At 49.1% G+C, this 18402-nt stretch overlaps 1 protein-coding gene and 1 long non-coding RNA gene across 7 annotated transcripts in view; one reads left to right on the forward strand and one right to left on the reverse strand.

Annotated features, from left to right (window-relative positions):
- The window catches only part of LOC130684459 (uncharacterized), a 260615-nt gene that overhangs the window by 84844 nt on the left and 157369 nt on the right, over positions 1-18402 (reverse strand). The window lies entirely within an intron of this gene.
- GRB10 (growth factor receptor bound protein 10) overlaps positions 8395-18402 on the forward strand; it is a 182297-nt gene continuing 172289 nt past the window's right edge. For 3 of the 6 annotated variants that reach the window (XM_057505322.1, XM_036918811.2, XM_057505325.1), the window contains exon 1: positions 9401-9568. The gene's annotated coding sequence lies outside the window, so the exon portion shown is untranslated. Of the gene's footprint in view, positions 8632-9400; positions 9569-18402 lie in introns of those variants that run through there. The other 3 variants (XM_057505328.1, XM_057505321.1, XM_057505323.1) reach the window with 3 other exon arrangements.

Below are 18402 nucleotides of genomic sequence, written 5' to 3' on the forward strand. Positions count from 1 at the left end.
GCTTTCAGCCAAGGAAAAATGACAGCAGCCAAAAAACTGTGCAGTGGGGACATGTATTAGCTTTTAGGGCTTAGAGACGAGGGTTGGATGCTCTGGGGTGACTTCACAGGCCTGTGTTCCCTCCACTGCTCTACCTGGGGGTCCTGGGCCAGCCTTGTTCCCAGTTGCCCCCATGGAGCTGGGAAATGGCCAGTGGGGAGCACCATGTTTTCCCTTTCACAGCCCATGTCCCGCAAGAGAAAGGGAACTCCTCTCGGAGACCCTGTTGAACTGTCCTTGGCACACTTGTCTGTGCGCCAGTTGGTTCCCATACCCACTCTGAGACTGAGCGCCACACCACTGCACAGGCCTGGGACTACAGTGGGGAGGAGACAGGCCAGCCAGCCCTGCTGCGCTATGTCTGAATTACTGGCTCAAAGGTCTGCAAACATAATAAAATGGTGTTTGTTTTATACCTTTGGGGTGATTTATTATGCTGCAATGGAATGTCCAAACTCTAAAATTAGGTAAAATGTTTTAAAATGTAAAAATCTACTGAAACCATCCCAGGAGGTAAGAATTAGAATTGCGACTTCATCGTTGAGAACACTGAGTTTAAAGACACTGTGTAATTTATCCAAAATCACACAACAAATCAGAAGCAAAGTTAGAATTGGAACCTAGATGCCTGTGTCCAAAGCACAAGCTGTTGACCTGAACAGCGTATGGAGCACCAACACACCTCTCCATCTGCTGCTGTGTCAGCTGCCTCACCGGGTGGCAATCCCTTCTTCCGAAGGTCCCCATGGCCCCTGTGAGAGGAGACCGCTGTGTGACATGTAGAGGCGGGCACTCGCAGGGAGCAATTCCTGACTGCCACCCTTGCCAACTGCTCTCTGGAGCCCCAGGGTCTCTCTGGACTCTTGGGGCCCTTGGCAGTCTAGTAGCTGGTATCTGTATAGCTCTCACTATGAGGGGTGCCCTGGGGCACTTTGCTCCTACAAGGGGCCCCTTCTGGAGCCTTTGTAAAACTGCCCCTTGATCATTGGAATGGCCTTCTCACCCCCTTTAACTTCTCGGGGCACTCAGAGACAGGATGCCTTTAATAGGTTTAAGTGAACATGGTGTTTGAAACTCAAAGCTGACTCTGAGGCCACTAGCCCACTGATGCACCTAGTACAGACTTCCAGAGTCTATCCACTTCCTGCCCATATTCCTCCTCTCCTCCCTTGAAGATTCCCTGAAGGAGTGAGCTGCTCTGGTCCTGTGCAGACCTGCGTCCCAGTTCTGGCTGTGGTGTGCCTCCCTTTTACTGTGTACAAATATGGACCTCCTGATCCACTTCCTGCGGGACCAAAGCCCTGTCTGGTCCTTGCTCAGGCACGGAGTACCTGCCCTGGGCTTCCAGCCATGACTGCACCTTGCTGCTACCCCACCCACTTGCCTGTGATGGATGTTCGGATGTTACCTGGCACCTCACCACCAGAAGGGTCACCCATTGCAAGACTCCTACCACTTGGGGACTTTCTGGATATACTGCTTGGCTGCTCTGGCTCTGACCCAGTTTCATCCTCTGCAGGGATGGTTCCTCCCACCGCTGATTCCTGGGCCTGCCCACCCTAGGTGTCTCTGGTCTCCAGATGGGCAGAATTCCCAAGCTAGCATCCTGGCCAAGTCCTCAAACTCCCTGAAAGCAGGGTGGAAGTGGAGGGGCAGATTAAAATGCCTAACTCAAATAAATAAAGTATCTAATATCTTGCCTCACACTGGATTCAGGGATACACGCTTAAATAGAAATGACACCACACTTCAGGATTGTAAAACAAATGAGAGCCCCTTTCCTAAGAGGGAGATGTTTATGGTGATGAAATCTAATTGCAGCATTTTTCACAAAAGAAAACCTATTAGGTCATACATTTAAAAACTGGTTACACAGAAAGTAATAAAATGAGAAGAAATGGCAGTAGAGGTAGCTCGGAACAGTGGGAGAAGGTGGGGCTGGGTCAGATACATGTGGCTTCAATCCCAGCCCTGTTGTTTGCTGGTTAAAGAAGTTTGGTCATGAAGCTTCCCTGAGTTGGCTTCCTGGACTGTAAGATTGAGACAATAATATCACCTCAAAATTTATTGCCAGATTAACTGAAATATGTGTATAAAGGGCCTTAATAATGTGTGTGATATCACGTATGAATCACATAGCTGTATCAAGCTGTATGTAAGGCAGTTGCTTACACAATGCAACTTGTTTTGAGGATGAAGGAGGAAAAGAAAGAGAAGATAACATAAAAGTAAGGGGAAGACAACGACGAAAGATTTCCAGGAAAAAGCTGTCCTATACACTCACTCAACCTTTAAACAGCATGAGCTCTAAATAATCATGACCTTGGGTTACGAGTAAAGGAGAAAGATTCTACACATTCTTATAAAACAGAATTCTCTTCTGTGCAATCAAAACATTCGTGTTGTCAAATGGAAGTGCTGGGCCGCAGGATGGATGCAAACACTACTCAGTCACTCTCCACATGGCAACCTGTCTTGTCACTGTGGGGGCCAGCTGCAGGACCCTCTGTCAAGTGCATCTTCCAGGACTGGCTGTGTTTTTTCTGTGTAGTCTCATACCACTGGCAAGCTGACGAGTCCTCTTAAAAAATGTATGCTGACTAACTCAAGTGGTTTCTTGTTTTAGCAATTTAAACCCTAACTTTATGACGTTGCCTTAAAAACAGTCACTCACTCACCTTCTCACACACCGTGGAAGTTATGCTAATACCAAATCTTCAGTGGATCTAAGTAAATTTTACAAATTAAATCATATTGTTCTTATTTTGGACTCTCCTATTAGCTCTGGAACTTTGGTTATTAAAATTGAGTGTACTGGGCTAGAAATATATTTCCTTGAGTAAAGTTTGTATGATATTAGTGGTTAATTAACTTCTAATTGAGGTAAGCAGCTGACTTGACTTTTTTCCAAGTGCCTGAAAAGGAACTTGTGCTAGAGGCATGACTAGGTTTGGATAACTTGGGATTTAGAATTGTGTGTCACCTCTCAGACCCTAACTGCCAGACTGTATTTCACTTCAGATGCTACTTTAGAGAAGGTGGGGTCCTTGGTTCTTCACTGCCAGGAAGGCCACTACCTTTTGGCCAAAGACTATTTGTTGTCCATTTACCAGCCACCCTCCCTGAGCCTTTTTTTTTGCTGGTAGAACCTGTTCCCCAGTAGGGAGGCTGAAAGTGCCAGATGCTCGCTTTCTCACCTTCCTTGCTGCTAGCTTCCTTGCCCAGGCTTAGGCCCGAGACCATATTCTGGCCACTGAGCTGTGACAAGAGCCTTCTAGAATGAGGCAAGGGAGGAGAAATGTCTCCTTTTTGCCTTTGGACGTAGCTGTGAGGGGAGCTGACGCTGAAGCTACAGCTGGTCCATGACCTCTTCTCCGATGGGGACAACTGTCAGGCAAAGCCAGCACCAGAGGGTGACCAAGCAGAGGGTGCAGAGTGCCTGGGTCCTGGAGGATGCTGGCCACCCCACTCTGTGCCCTGCAGCCTGAAGCATCCTAATGGGCACAGCATTCTTTCACCTGAGATGGAAACATGCTGGAGAGAGTGCCGGGGCAAGGCTCTGGGGACTCTCTGCTGCTCAGTGATGAGGTCGTCTGCTCCGGCCCCGTGGCAGGCGAGCAGAGTAGCCCTGAGCTGCCCCTGAGCCCTCCCTCCCTTTGTGCCAGTACCAAACCCACTGTCCACAGCCTCTGTGGTCTCATCGAAGCCCAGAGCCACCAGAGGGCACATGACTGAACCTTACAGGAGTGCACTGGGGCTTTCTCAGAACCCACAGCTGCGACACCTGAGTGAGGCTCCGAGGCAGCTCTGAGACCCTGAGGCTCTCCACTTTCTTCCGTGGCGAGTGCTGGCCTCCGGGCTGACAGGGTCCTGCCCGCGTTCACTGCATGCCCCACACCTTCAGGGGACTGCTGCAGACGGGCTCAGGGGGCCCATGTTGGCAGACATGCTGAGTTTTTCAAGGGAAGCCACGACTGTGGTTTTATGGGAAAGGTTGAAACGTTTAACCCTTATTGAAAAGTCTTAAGCATGGTATAGGCTACCCACCTTCCCCCACTGAAAAACAACAAAAAATGTTTTGGCCAGTGCATTTATGTGTCTAGGTTGCCTGTTTGAGACCTTCCTGTGTTTCCACCAGGGGAGCCTCTGCTCTCCAACCCCAGCCTCTCTACCACTCTGCCAAGAATCTCCAGTCCACCATGGAGCCCTTGACCACCCACCTCCAATGTTTAGAACCTCTTCTCTTTTCTCTTTATATCATCCCCACCAGCAGAAGCTCCCCAGCTGGTCTCCTGGCTCCACATTGAAGCCAGACCAAGTTTTCAGTAACACAGCTTGGATGGTCTGATTGTTCCACTGGGTGCAAAGCAAAAAAAGGCAAAGTCTACAAAAACTAACTCAAATTGGGATTATAGATCTAATGTAGGAGCCTAAAACTATAAAACTTTTAGAAAAAAATTGTTTCAGTCTTGGATTAGGCAACAATTTCTTAGAAGAGATGAAAAAACAAACCACAGAAGGATAAAGTGATGATTTTTAACCTACAAAATAAAAAACTTCTATTTGAAAAATGCTGTTAAAAAAATAAGAAAGACTGGAAGAATATATTTGCAAAACACATGTCTGCTAAAGTACTGGTATCCAGAATATGTAAAGAACTCTCAGAACTCAAAGATAGGAAAACAAACAGTACAATAAAAAAAAAAAAAGGGCCAAAGATTTATACTTCAGAAAAGTATGTAGCTGCATTGCAAGTAAACCCATGAAAAAGGGCTCAGCATTATTTGCCATAAGGAAAACACATGTTAAAATCAGAATGAGATACCACCACACACCAACTGGCATGGTTAAAATAAACAAAAACTGACAATAGCAAGTGTTGAACTAGATGCACAACAGTGGGAACACTCGTACATTTTTGGTACAGATGCAAATGGTATAGTCACTTTGAAAATAGTTTGGCAGTTTCTTAGAAATTAAACACATTTCATGTGACTCAGCAATCTCACTTCTAGTTACTTACCCAAGAGAAATGAAAACTTACATTCCCAGAAAAATCTGTGTAGCAGTTTTATTTATAATGGCCCCAAACTGGGCCAATGTGAGGGGATGAACAAATTGTGTACATGCATGCTTGGATAGTAATCAGCATTAAAAAGGACAAGCTATTGATTCATGGACTAACATAGACGAAACTCAAATACATTATGCAAAGTGAGAAAAGCCAGACATAAAAGTCTACAAACTGTGTGATTCCATTCAATGACAATCTTGAAAAGGCAGAACCATGAGCACAGAGAGCAGATCAGAGGCTACCAGGAATGGGAGAAGGAACCTTCTGGATGATGAAAAGCATCTGTATCTTCACCCACCTTGTTGGCTGCATAACTGTTTGCCTTTCCAAAACTCCACAAAATGTGATTTTTCCTGAAGGCAAACTAAATCTTGCTTGTGTCTTGGATCCTCCAGGAGTCCACTGGGGCATTGCCACAAAGGGGAAGCCTTTCCTGAAGGCTGCCAGGCTCCTTCTTCATGCCAGGAGTGGGGGAGCCTATATTTATCTTGCTTAGAGGATTCAAAGAATACTGGTGTGGGAGTGGATATCATGGGGCAGTGTGTTCAAAATGCAGACTGATCTGGAGAAGTGAACTTTGTAGGGTGGGGGTGAGCTGGAGGTCTGCAGTGGCAGAGGTGCCTCAGGGGTTCTGAGGCAGGCATTATGTTTGTATTGTGACTGCCAGTCACTCCCTACCCCAAGGTAAGGATGGGTGGGTGGGCAGTCCTTAGTGCTGCTGACCACTGGTTTCCAGCTCAGCCTGCCAGGCCCATGTCCCCTGGGCACAGCAGCCATGTGACTGACCTTGCCCCATGTTAGTAGATATGACAGCCACCTCTGGCTAGGGCCTTTCACTGTCAGAGTTCCTTTCCCCCTGTTCTCTTTTCGTTTGCCAAGACTGCTGGCGATGTTTGAGAGGGTGCCCAGGTCCTGGGGTGTATCATTTATTTACTACATTCATTTGGTCTGTTAATAAATTCATTTGCATGCTGTGATTTGCCAGTGAGGACTTATTTCACTGAGTGCCTGCTCGATGCTAGGCACTCCCCCTGCTGGGATGACACCAGTGAACGGCACTGGCTTACCCTTGTCATCTGCTCACAGTCAACAGAGACAGACATTAATCAATTCATTACCAATTGTAATGGGAGTCCATCAGATTCTCTGCTTTCAGTTGAAGGAGCCTTCTAGCACATGTTTGGATCATTGAATTCCTATCACAAAATCCCCTTTCCTGTCCTGACACCTAATTGCAGCAGTATAGTTTTCCCTTGGTGATGCTCTTGAATACAATGCCACACTGCCTCCCCCACAGCAGGCTGGCTGCTCCAGTGTAATTTACACACTTCAAGGCTTCCATCCTTCTAAGGGAGCACATGCTCAGCAGCATTTGAAATCTGTAGCTGGGAAGGCACTAAGCTGCAGTCTGCCCACAGATCATGGCACAGGGGACAGCTGCAGCTTCTAGGGCCACAAGAGTGACAAGTACATAAACTTGGATCATAAAGTGGTACTGAATTGGCCCTGTCCGAGAAGGGAGAGGCATGCACGGATGTCTATGAAGAGCTGGGAAATGTGGGGAATGAAGGCCTGTCCTAGGAACTCTGGGGATCGATGTCACCATGCAAACACTTGAGGACATTTATTCTGATCTTTCTCAGTAAGTAGCAGTGTCTGAAAACCATCTGCTTTTCACAGCTACATTTGATGCCTGACCTTAACCTGGGTCTTGTGATGGATGGGAAAGAAATACTGTAAAGGACATTAGTGGATCAACGAGCAAAGTTGGAATATGGGTCTAGATTGCATACCCCATATTTTATCAATATAAACTTATGAATTTGGTAACCATCTGTGGTTATGTAAGATAATATCCCTACATATTCAAGTATATAGGGGTAATGGGCAGTGTATGAAACTTATGTACAGATGATTCAGAAAATAATGTATCTGTATACAGGTGCTTTTCAAACATCTTTAAAAGCCCTCTGCCTATCAGGCTGTTTGACTGGCACAGGTCAATTTAGTTTTCTCTTCATTCTTTGTTTACAACAGGAGTCCTTGTCTTCTTCCTCTCAGGAATCTCTCTAGATTTTTCATCTCATGGTTTTCCGAGCTTGGACCAATGGGTAGACATTTTCAAGGTCTTCTGTAGCAGAGGCCTATTTTAGTTATGGGAAAGGATGACCTTTCATCAGTATGTCCATCCAAAGGTGGGAAAAGCAGGAGCTATAAAAAGTGCCATAAAGTGTTTTGGCACAAGCCTTATTCTGCAGTTACTAGCTACTTGACCTTCCAAGCTATTTAACCTCTGGGAGGTTGGATTTCCTTGTCTGTACAGTGGGCATCTCCCAGTAGCAATCTCAGAGGACCAGAGCATTAATGATGTTTGGCACAAAATGCTTGTTCAATAAAGGTAAGTTATTACTCTAGCTGTTTTTATAACATCAAGACCCAGAGAGAGATTTAATTATTGTTATTATCCTATTTGTATAATAATTTTGATTTGATAGAGACATTAATAATCAATTAATGACAATGGTTTCCATTAATTCAGGAGTTCCTTCAATCCAGTCACTTCTTGTTACAGGCATGAACTCATTTAACCCCAGGACATCACTCTCAGGAGGGCTCATGAGCCCATTTCAAAGATCAACCCATTGATGGCGCATTAAGAAACTGTGTAGGGCCTCCCACTCCGCCCACATTCCTGTGCTCACACGCAGATGAGGAAACTGAGGCTTAGGGACGTGAAGCCCAGACCTGGCTGACTGTGAGCAGACGCTGCAAACCTGGCTCCCCTTTCTTGGGCCGGAGCGCCGGCCCGACAGCCCGGGCAGCCGTAGCTCCTGCGACTGGTCCTTCTGCTGTGTCGGGGGATAAATGATTTGTCTACACAGTGCTTGGAGCCGGCGCTGTTGCCGGAGGCCTGCGTCCGGGGTTCTAGGGGGCAGGACGAGGGGTTCGGGCGCCTGCGTCGCACTAGCTCGCTCGCTAGCGCCGAGCTGCTGCTGTCCGGCTCGGCCTGGCCTCGCGCCACCCCAGAGCTCCCTGCGCGCCACGCCCCCTGCTCCTCCCACTGCCCGCGCGCCGCGCCCTGCGCCCCTAAGCGCCACGCCTTGCGGCCCCGAGCCACGCCTTGCGCCCCCCTCGCCGCCCGCCACGCCCCGCGCCCAGGCAGCCCCGCGGTCCGGCCTGTGGGGCTGACGGCGGCGAAGGCGGCGGCGGGAGGAGGAGCAGGAAAAGCGGCCGGGGGAGGAGGCGGAGGCGGCGGAGGCGGGCGGGGCCGGGCGGGTTTAAAGCCCATTCAGGGAGTGGGGAGGCTGGGAGGAGGCAGGAAGGGACGGCAGCGGTTCGCGGGCGGCGGGTTCGGCGCTCGGAGGCCGCGGACACCCGCGCGGAGCTCAAAGTTTCCGCACAGTCCCTGGGCCGCTGCGCGCGGGCCGCCCTCGCCCCTCGGGGACCCGCGCCCGCCCCGGCCGCGCCGAGGGTCTCCGGCGGCCGCGCGGAGGCGGCCGGGTGCGGCGCCGCGGCAGGTACGGAGTTGGCGGGGAGCTCGGCGGCAAGTTACTTTGTGGTCGGCGCGGCCGGGCCCGGCGGCGGCGGCGGGCGGTCCCCGCGCCGTCATTGTCTGCGCTGGCCGCCTGGGCCGGGACTCCGGGCGCCGCTGGGGCGCGGCGGGCGGAAGGGCGTCGCCTCCGGGCTGGGGGCTGCGGCGCCCGGGGCCGAGGCCGGCGCGCGGCGGGACCGGGCTGCGAGCGCGGCGGGCGGGCCGGGCTCTTCGCGCCGCGTTTCCCGTTTCCGACCGCGGGGAGCCGGGCGGTGCCTTCCTGAGCCATCCTGCCCGACGCCGGCCGCCCGCGGGCGGGCTGGGCTGAGCCGGGCTGAGGGCTGCGCCCGCCTGGCAGTCAGGGCCAAGACCGCGCTCCCCGGGGCGCCCGCCGGTGGGGGCGGAGCAGGCGTCCCCGCAGCCCCGGGGCGCACGCCCGCGGCTGGGCAGTAGGGCTGGGCACTCCCTCGCTGAGCGCAGCCCAGCCTCGGATCCGTCCCTTTTGGTCCTGTGAGTGACCCCGTTATCCGCCTCTGGGGCCTAACACCAAGTTGGAGGGCTCGCGGATCAGCCACCCGCCAGCCGTGGAAATGTGATAACAGTCGGACCGTTCGCAGAAGGAAATTTCTGATGCAACTCTCCGCCTTTGCTGATTGCCTCTGCAAACGCCTGCTTGACGACAGCCCTGGAGCATGTGCATTATGGAAATTAGGGTATTCTCTACTTTTTATTGTATTCGTCTGTTTTGGGGATTGGAAGAAACTCAAACTTTTTGTCGCTTGCTTTGACCGGAACGTTGGTGATGTCCGGGAGCCACAGGTGTCCTGGATCGTGCTGATGCATTCCAAAGAATGCTTTCTTGGAAACGTTGTACCCAGTTTCATTCAAGAGATGCAAAGAAAAGACCAAAACAAGTAGCGCTCGTGAGTAAATACGCGTTATTGCACAACTTTCTCTTTGCTGCTGTTTATGAGACCAGGCCCAGAACACTTTGTTTCTGAAAATGCTGATTCAGCCGTTTGGAGCCCCTGTTTCAGGAATGGTGCTCTATTTACGTTTCGCTCAGTTTTACTAAGAACACATGTTGGTAGTGCTGCTAGCAACAGGCGTTGACTACGGTTTACAGCACAAAGCTGGTAATCTTTCAGAAGAGCTGACCTTTTTCTTTCCAAGAGGAAAAATAGGTAGAATCTAGGTTTCTGTAGCAGAAGAAATTGAGTTAGGGCGATGGTGAAGTGTCTTTTAGGGGAGTATTTTATTAAGTAAAAGCATGTGTTTCCAGGAATGATTGTAGATGACTAGGTTTTTCTGTAAAAAATAAAACTCTAGAATTAGTGCATATAATATTTCAGTTTTATTAGGAACACTTGAAAGAGAAGGGCCACACAAGCCAATCCCCAGATTACAGGGAGGGAATCTGAGGACAGAGGGAATTACACACCCAGCAAGCCTTGCTTGTGTGACTGAGAAGTGTCGGACTGCTACTTCTGTAGCATTTCACAGTTTACGAGATATGCTCAAGGCCTTGTTGCTTTTAATCCTCTAAAGCTCCTGATCTCCGTTTTACAGGTATGGAAAGCAAAGCTCAAGAGGTTAATACGCAGGTTAAATGACAGAGCTGTCACCATAGCCTAAGCTTTGGATTTTTTCAGTCCTGTGTGTTTTATGCTTCTGACAAGTACATCTGTCTCTGAAAGCAAAATACCCAGAAGAGGGTCCCCCTGCCAGTCACACACCTGGAGAATTAGGAGGCTCTGTTACCATTCTGGTGGCTTTCAGCCTTCCAGATTTCAGCCATATGGCTGGGCCATTAGCAATATTTTCTTTTGTCCACTTAACTTTTTATTCTCACTTACGTATTTTATTTTGGGAGGAAACTTTGATATGCAAGAAGTCATGAGTTTGATATGGTAGTTAGGTTTATTGAAATTTAAACAGTGCTTTAATAAAAGCTGTGTACCCCTAAAGTTAACTTTGGCATATTGCCCGCTTTTGGGGAAGTGTTGGGCTGGGCAGAATGCCTTTTGTTTGTGGACCAGGAACCCAGAGCTGGGCAGATTCATGCCAACTGCTTGTCCTGGACTTTGTATGGTGTTGGCCACCAGGGTTGGAACCCAGGACAGCTCTGGCCCAAAGTGACGGACTGTGTGTGCCGTTGGGCTTCAGCGTGAGAGAGGAGCCAAGTCATAATCTAAGAGCTAGCACAGAACTGTTGATTTTGATGATGCGTCTGGTCTGAGACTTTACAATGTATAGACACCAAGCTGCTTGAACAAATAAATCATGTGTTGGGCCCTCAGCATCATCTTAGAGCTGTAGAAATTCTGGCTTGTCTGATAAAACCTAATACTTTAAAGGTGGCATAATTTAAAGAACCTGTTTCCTGTACACCTCTTAACTGCAGGGGAAGGAAAACACAACGCTAGGGTGTATTTGAGCTCATGTCTCGGGTTGGCCGGCCTGCCTGTCAGATGGGAGCTCATGGCAGGGCCGGCTGCCCTGTTCTGTGGGAAGGAAGCCTGTGCATTTAGTTTGTGGCCCAATCCTGTTTCTGTCTAATCAGGCTGTGAACCAGTAGGTAACTGCATGGGCTTGTGAGGAGAAAATATTTGTCATGTCTTCCATTTAACTAACCAGTCATATGCTCAACATTTAAATAAAACTTTTTCTGTTAGTGGAGATTGCTTTTTAGCCTATCTTAGTGTATTCTTTGCTTACCTGTGGATGTATGGAAGATTAGGGAGACATTAAGATAGCCAGGCTATTCGGTGGACGAGGCTTGGCAAATAGGCATTTTGGAGATCTGCCTTTTAAAAGGTCCACACACTAGTGTGTGTGTGACTGATCTGATCCGTTCATACACTGGCTGCTATTTCATTTTGTGTTGTTTTTTTTTTTTTGCTGCACACTTCTGGGGCACTGTTTCTGTCTTCCGGCTGGGACACCTTTGCCTTGACTGACCTCCCTGAGGGAAGGGGCTTCTTAACTGATGTCTGAGGAATGGGCTTTTGTCTGTGTGCCTGGTGATCATGGGGCCAGTTAACTGTAAGGAGATGAAAGCAGGCGAAGCTTAGAACTGCCAGCTCTCAGAAGGGCTGACAGCTCTTCTTTGATGATAGAAGGAAAAATACTGTGACTGTCTTTTCAGGTGGTAACCAAAAGAGCCATGTCCCAGGGTTATCAAAGGTCATCTCAGGAAGAAATGACTGGTTCTGACTTCCTCCTTTTGGGCTATACCTCCCTTTCTGTGTGGTGGCAGAGATCAGCTTGAGGTGACAGAAGTCTTGCTTTTTGCCCATTCAAGAAAGGGGGGGATGTCAAGGTGGCAATAACTTCCCTGCGCCTTATGTCAGAGCCTCTTTTGGATCCTTTGCTTGGAATGTGTGGGATGTAGTTGGGTCATCATGATTGAGTGCCACTGGGAGAACTAGAATATTATTCCAGTTTCTCAACCCTCCAGTTTACGTATGGATTTGGGGGATTTTTTTCTTGACCGTTTAGATCCTTAATTTGAAGGTCTTCTTACTTGGGCTGGACCAGCCATAGTGGGCCATGTGTTTTAGCATCTACTGTGGGAATAGGTGTCGGGGAGGAAGTTCTCTGCTCTTGCTTTGCCCAGGGCAGTGGCCAGTCCTGACAGTTGCATGAGGCATGCCACCTCAGTTTGACTCCTGGTGGTACCATTTACAAGCTCAGCAAGCCTGAACAAGTTAACCAAGTTTCTTGGTAAAATGAGAGTCAGAGGTGTGCTTACCTTGAAGGGCTGTTGGAAGGCAGGAAGCCTCTGGAGTTGTGTGAACTGTGGCACTTAGTGAGAGCTCAGAAACTGCTTCTGTGCACACTCAGCCTTGTTTCTAGCAGCCTGTGTGCCTGATTGTCATGCTTCCTCTTAATCTGCAAGATCTGCTGGAAAGAGGACTCTGTTTTTTGTAGTTTTGTGCTTTGAGCCTGGGTTAGACCACACAAGAATCCAAGGACTCCTTGCCTCCGTGTAGTGGGACAATTTGAGCTTTTCACAGGTAGGATTTTTAGAGTGAAGACAGATGGTGGAATGTAGGTGTCACCTGGCTGCAAACCATTTAAAGAAGATGATGGTGCATTGAAGGCATCAAAAATTGGTCCCTTGAGACCAGGAGCCAGAGATACAAAGACTGCCGAGTTGTGCAAGCTCAGACGGGCTACAGCCTTTGCAGAGGGACCTCTTGTCTCATGCATGGCCAGCTAGGTGGCATCTATCATCAGGTGGACCCTGATGGTGGTTGGTGTTAAGTCTTCAGAGATACTTAACCCAGCTGGGATTGAAGTGAGCATAGGCTGCTCGTCCAGATGGACTGACTGTGCCCCTGGCATGTGGCAGTATGCTGAGCCATTGCCATGCTGTGGGCTGCCCTGCATCTCCCTGAAATCCTGGCCAGGTGTTCAAGCTGGGTCTGTGGGACTGGGCACCAGCGGCCGCAATCTTGCCCAGTAACATGGTCTCCTGGGATACCTGGCATAGGAAGATTTTGGTGCACATTGGCTTCAACAGCACATTATTGTTGCTACCACAGCTAGAAGCATGCGTGGCAGCTGAGAGCCTCAGCGTTTCACTTTAGATAGAACTGCTCGGCAGACTGCGTGATGGCCCCATCTGAGAGCCATCCTGTGCCACTCCTGGGAGCTCTGTGGGGGCTTTCTTTCATCCTGTCCTGGGGGAGCTGGCAGTGAGGAACTTCCAGGGCCACTAACCACAGGCTGCCTGGATCCTATGGGAGAGCCTCTCAGTATGAGAGACCCTGCAAGTGTTCGCTCCGCTGCTCTGCTGGGTCTTTGGCTTACTTACTTGTCCTTTTAGCTTTCACCCCCTGGGAGTGTCTGGGTAGTGGCTTCATCCAGCCTCTTCTGAGTGGAGAACTCCCTTTACCATAGCACATACCCGTGGTTACAGGCATGCTGCCTCACTTCTGTTGCACCGCCCTTTGCTGTGATTTGCGATACTGTGTAATTCACAGATTGAAGGTTGGTGGCAACCCTGTTTCAAGCAACTCTATCAGTGTCCTTTTTCCAACAGCATCTGCTTACTTTGTGTCACTGTGTTATATTTTGGTCATTCCCACAATATTTCAGACTTTGTCAGTATTGTGTTTGTTGTGATCTGTGATCAATGAAAGTGCACTGAAAGCTCGGTTGATGGTTAGCATCTTTTAGCAATAAAGTATTTTTTAATTAGGTGTCCATGTTTTTTAGACATGCTATTGCACATTTAACAGACCACAGGGTAGTGTAAACATAAATTTTATATGTACCAGAGACCCCCCAAAATTCATTTGACTCTCTTTATTGTGATACTTGCTTTATTATGGTGTTTTAGAACTGAAACCACAGTAACTCTGAGATGCTCCTGTAATAATTTTAGGATTTCCTGCTCAAGAAACTCATAGTGACCAAACAGCTCTGTGTACTGAGAAAAGTATAAATTCAGAAGGGTGTACCATACCCTCGTGTACATAGGAGGTGTCCTTTGGCTTAAGGACAACGCCTTGCTGTAAATCTGGACCCTGCTTGGACTTCTTCCATCAGGTGGGAAGGTGAGCTGGGTGATGTCCAGCACCCACTTGGGGCTCTATATGGCCCAGCACAGGCTCTGGTGTGTTACCTGACAGCCTCCACGTTGCTTTTTCTAGAATGCCTCCTTCTCTCTTCTGAAGAATTGTATGGATCTCATGGAAAACCCTAGGATGTGTCTGGAGAAATGAGAGTAAGGGCCCATGGCCTGCAGCTCCCTAGGGGTGCAATGAGCCTTGGGGTATAGGCAAGATGGGATGGGGCTTTGTGCTTCCAATTGCATCGTCTTTTAACTGTAGGCCTGGTTGGGCCTTTCTCTGCCCACTGGGGTTGGCAGGGCATCAGTGGACCAAGGCAGCCTCCCTCAGAGCCCTGCCTTCCTCAGGTGGCACCGTGGCCTGCCTGCATACAAGTTCTGTCCACCTGAAGGGCCATCTGGCTTTCTCATCCCATAATACCCAGGGCAGACTGTTTTTAAATTTAGTTTGATTTTTTAATCAGAGTGATGTATGTGCATGGAGAGTCAAATGATTCCCCAGAAGTAATCAAGCTTATCATTTGATTTTTTTCTGTATTTACCTCCACATTTCTAAGGAGATGTCTAGATAATACATTGCTGTTCCTTGCCTCCTGCTTCCACCCCTGCCCCCCAAGTTTCTCATATGATTCTTTGACTTCCCTGCTTGGAAGGGAGGAATTGGCCCTCTGTCGCATGTCCATCCTACGCTTGCACTCCAGTGTCCCATCATCCCTTCTGGTGAGACTGGCTGGACCAGCTCGCACCACTGATCCTATTGGCACAGCCCCTAAGTGCCGCTCACGGCTGAGCCATATAGTGTATGTGATCACCTTCCTGTCTCTCCTCTGTGTCTCCTGGAGTTGCTTTTGCATTTGTTGAGTAGCTTATATACTTTATCACTCTGTACACCACCCCACTCCAGACAGACACAGCCATGCAAATCTCCTTACGGACCCCTAGGTATTCAACCAGTTTTATCTTTTGGAAGCCATCTCTCACGTGCCTTCGTGGGGCCTGGCTGCCCTTCAGGTCTCCCTCCTCAGCTGCCATCCAGAACCTTCCTTCTCCGTCAACCTGAGGTCGCCTTGTGCTTTCTATTCCATCTCATGACTCCTCTTTCCTGGTGTCTTCCCACAATTGGATGGAGAACATCCCATAATAGCCTCCAAACAAGATGAACATTCAAATATTTTGAGACCTTGTGTGTCTGAAAAATGTTCTTATTCTACCTCACAGATAATAGTTTGTCCAAGCATACACTTCTCCATTGGAGATAGCTTTCCCTCAAAAATTCGAAGGCTGCCATTGTCTTTAGGCAGAATGGGGCTGAGAATGAAGCTGATCTAATTCTTGATTCTTTTGAAACCTCAGTGTGTCTTTTTGTTTTTGTTTTTGTCTGTAAGATTGAGGATAGTTTCTTCTGTCTTTGTTTGGAAATCCCTTGAAGATGTACCATGTTAGAGGGTCTGCATCTATTGCCATGAGAGATGGCTTCCAAAAGATAAAACTGGCCAAATACCTAGGGGTCTGAAAGGAGATTTGCATGGTTAGAGGGTTACATCGAAGGTCCTGTCAAGCTGGAAACTCAGGTCTTTCTTCGGGGCTGGGATGTGGTTCTGAATTAATTCTTTCATTTTTTTTCTGCAGTTTTCCTCTTCTCTTTTTATAATGGCTTTATGTGGTTGTTAGCCTCTTGGACTGGTTCTGTGGTTGGCTTTTATTTCGTGTTCTGTATCTGTTGTGTGCTACTTTGTGGAGCTTGTCAACTTGACTCCTGAACCTTTCTATTGGATTTTAATTTCTGTTTTCATTTTTAGTTTCCAAAGACCTTTGCTTTCTTTTTTGGTTATTATTATTTTTTTAATGGACTTTGTTTTTTAGAGAAGTTTTAGATTCATTGCAAAACCGAGCAGAAAATACAGCGATTTCCCATGTGCCCCCTGCCCTCACATAGGCACAGACACCTCCACTGTCTCCGTCCCTACCAGAGGGGGGCATTTGTCACAGCTGATGAATCTACATTGACACATACTCAAAATGGTTATTTTAATGGCATGATGCTCTTGTTTCTTAGGTAACATTATTTCTTAAAATCTTTTTTTGGGGATATTCATTTCTGTTTTTGTTTTTAGCTTTTTTTTTCCTGAATGCTTTTCTCTCTCCAGTATTTACATTATTCAAATTTTCTATGCATTTGTGTCTGGCTTACTAGGAAAGCAGAGCCTAGAGCAGGCAAGAACTTATCGCACATGTTTTATGCAAGTCTTGGGAAGTCAGGGTGAGGAGCTGGAGGGGGGCAGAAAGGAGGGAGCCAGCCCCCATATGCAGCTGAGAGAAGTGACTGTGACTGTCCCCAGACAGTGCTGGGGCAGGGAGGAGAGGAACTCATCTTCCAGGGGGTGCCTGTCTTCAGCAGCCGAACCTGTGGGTCCTGCGTCCAGGCCTTTCTTGTCCTTGGGACCACCTCGGGGCCCAGGTGGTTGAGACAGGTGCGGCTGACAGGGTGGTGTCTGACCCGCTCTGCTTGGCCACCATCTTGCAGGCTCCAGGCTTTGCTTAGACGTCTGGGCCCTACTCTGCCCACCCCCTTTCAAAGGCATCTCTGGGAAGCCAGCAGTAGGTCTCTGGGAGGCTGTCTGCTTGCCCCATTGTGTGGGAGCCCCTGCCGCCATGTCTGAGGTGTTTTCTCCTCAACTGCCAGACTGTCTGCAGCCTCCTTCACCCCTGATGAGGTGGCAGGGTGGGCTGCTGGCCTGGGGACATCAGCTGTCCTAAGCAGCTGCACTGGGCCCTCCTGTGCTCAGTATGAGTCCCGGAGACCCATTGCTGCTTCAGGGAAGGAACCTGGTCATGCAGTGGTGAGAGCAGAACATTTGCTTGGCTGATGGCTTTGGGGGAGGTCATGGGTCCAGCTGATCTTTAGGCATCCAGTTCCTCTCATTTGACCCTGCCTTCCTCTCCTCCCAGAGGTAAACAGGAGTCCTTCTTGGCTTTTCCTGTACAGGCAGTGTGTCACGCTTCGTCTTCACTTTCTGGCTTGGCTTTAGGCACTGTTGCATTTGAGAGTCTGCTTCCCCTTGTCCACCAGCTTTCCAGCCCTGACGCCTTACAAAAGGTTCCCTGCTTGCTGTCCCAGCACAGCAAAGGGTGTGTTCTAGGCAGGCATTTGGTACAGGATTGGCCTTTCTGGAATCCTTGCCCATCATTCCGCCCTCTTCCCTCTTGCTCTCTCACATTCAAAGACAGCTGCTTGGAGGAACCCTGTTTGTTTGTTTTTTTAATGTGGGAGCATGGCTGAAGAAGTGAGTGGGTCTCCTTGACTTCTTGTAGTGTTGTGCCTGTGACTTCAAAAAATAGCCTCTCCCTGACTTGCTGTTCTTGGGAGTTAGAGGACCCCCTGTTCTCGCCCAGCAGTTCATGGTCCAGATTGAGAGCAGCTGGCAGGGAGGCTGGAAAACCTAAGCCACCTAAGGGCTTGCCTTCAGACGCAGGGTGGGGAGTCACCACAGAGAGCGGCAGAGAAGCCTCATGTCAGAAGGAAAGCTAAGTTCTCCCTGCCAGTAAGTTTCTCTGGGGCCTTGGAAACGGTCATCTCCCTGCACTTTGATTTCTTCCAGAATCTCAGGATTGGATGTGTGTGTGCCTTGGTTTACTCTGCAGCATCTCCGCTGAGGGGGCCCAGTGTTGGCTTTAGCACTTTTGGGGGAGAGTGCTGCACCTCCCAGGGCAGACCGCTGTTATGATCTGCTTGGACTGTGAGAAAGGCTTCTTGCCCTTGGTTGGGTCAGACACTCTGCTTGTTTTTGCACTCAGCACCTGCCTCAACCCTGCTCTCATTTGATCAACTTTAAAATACTGAAAGCACACGGTCACCTTGGAGCCCCTCCTCCTGGGGGTGGATATCTGCTCTTTCTGCCTCTCCTCCTTTGGGAGTTAGAGGACCTGCCCTGGCTTGGCCGCTTGTCTGCATCCCGCGCCCTGGGGTCTTCCCATTCCCTGCTCCCTTTCATACGTGTGAATATGGTGGGGCATCTGGGTTTCGGAATCTGTTTTCCACTGTTGACTGTTACGTATGCAACTCTCAGCTCTTCCTATCATGGCTCTCCGTGGAGAGGAGCTTGCGCGCCTGCTCACTAACGCTGCCGCCCTGGACAGGTAACGTGACCTGTCCAAGCTCTCTTTTCCTTCCTTTGC

This window comes from Manis pentadactyla, chromosome 7 (genome assembly GCF_030020395.1).
Source record: "Manis pentadactyla isolate mManPen7 chromosome 7, mManPen7.hap1, whole genome shotgun sequence".
NCBI classification, from domain to species: Eukaryota; Metazoa; Chordata; class Mammalia; order Pholidota; family Manidae; genus Manis; species Manis pentadactyla.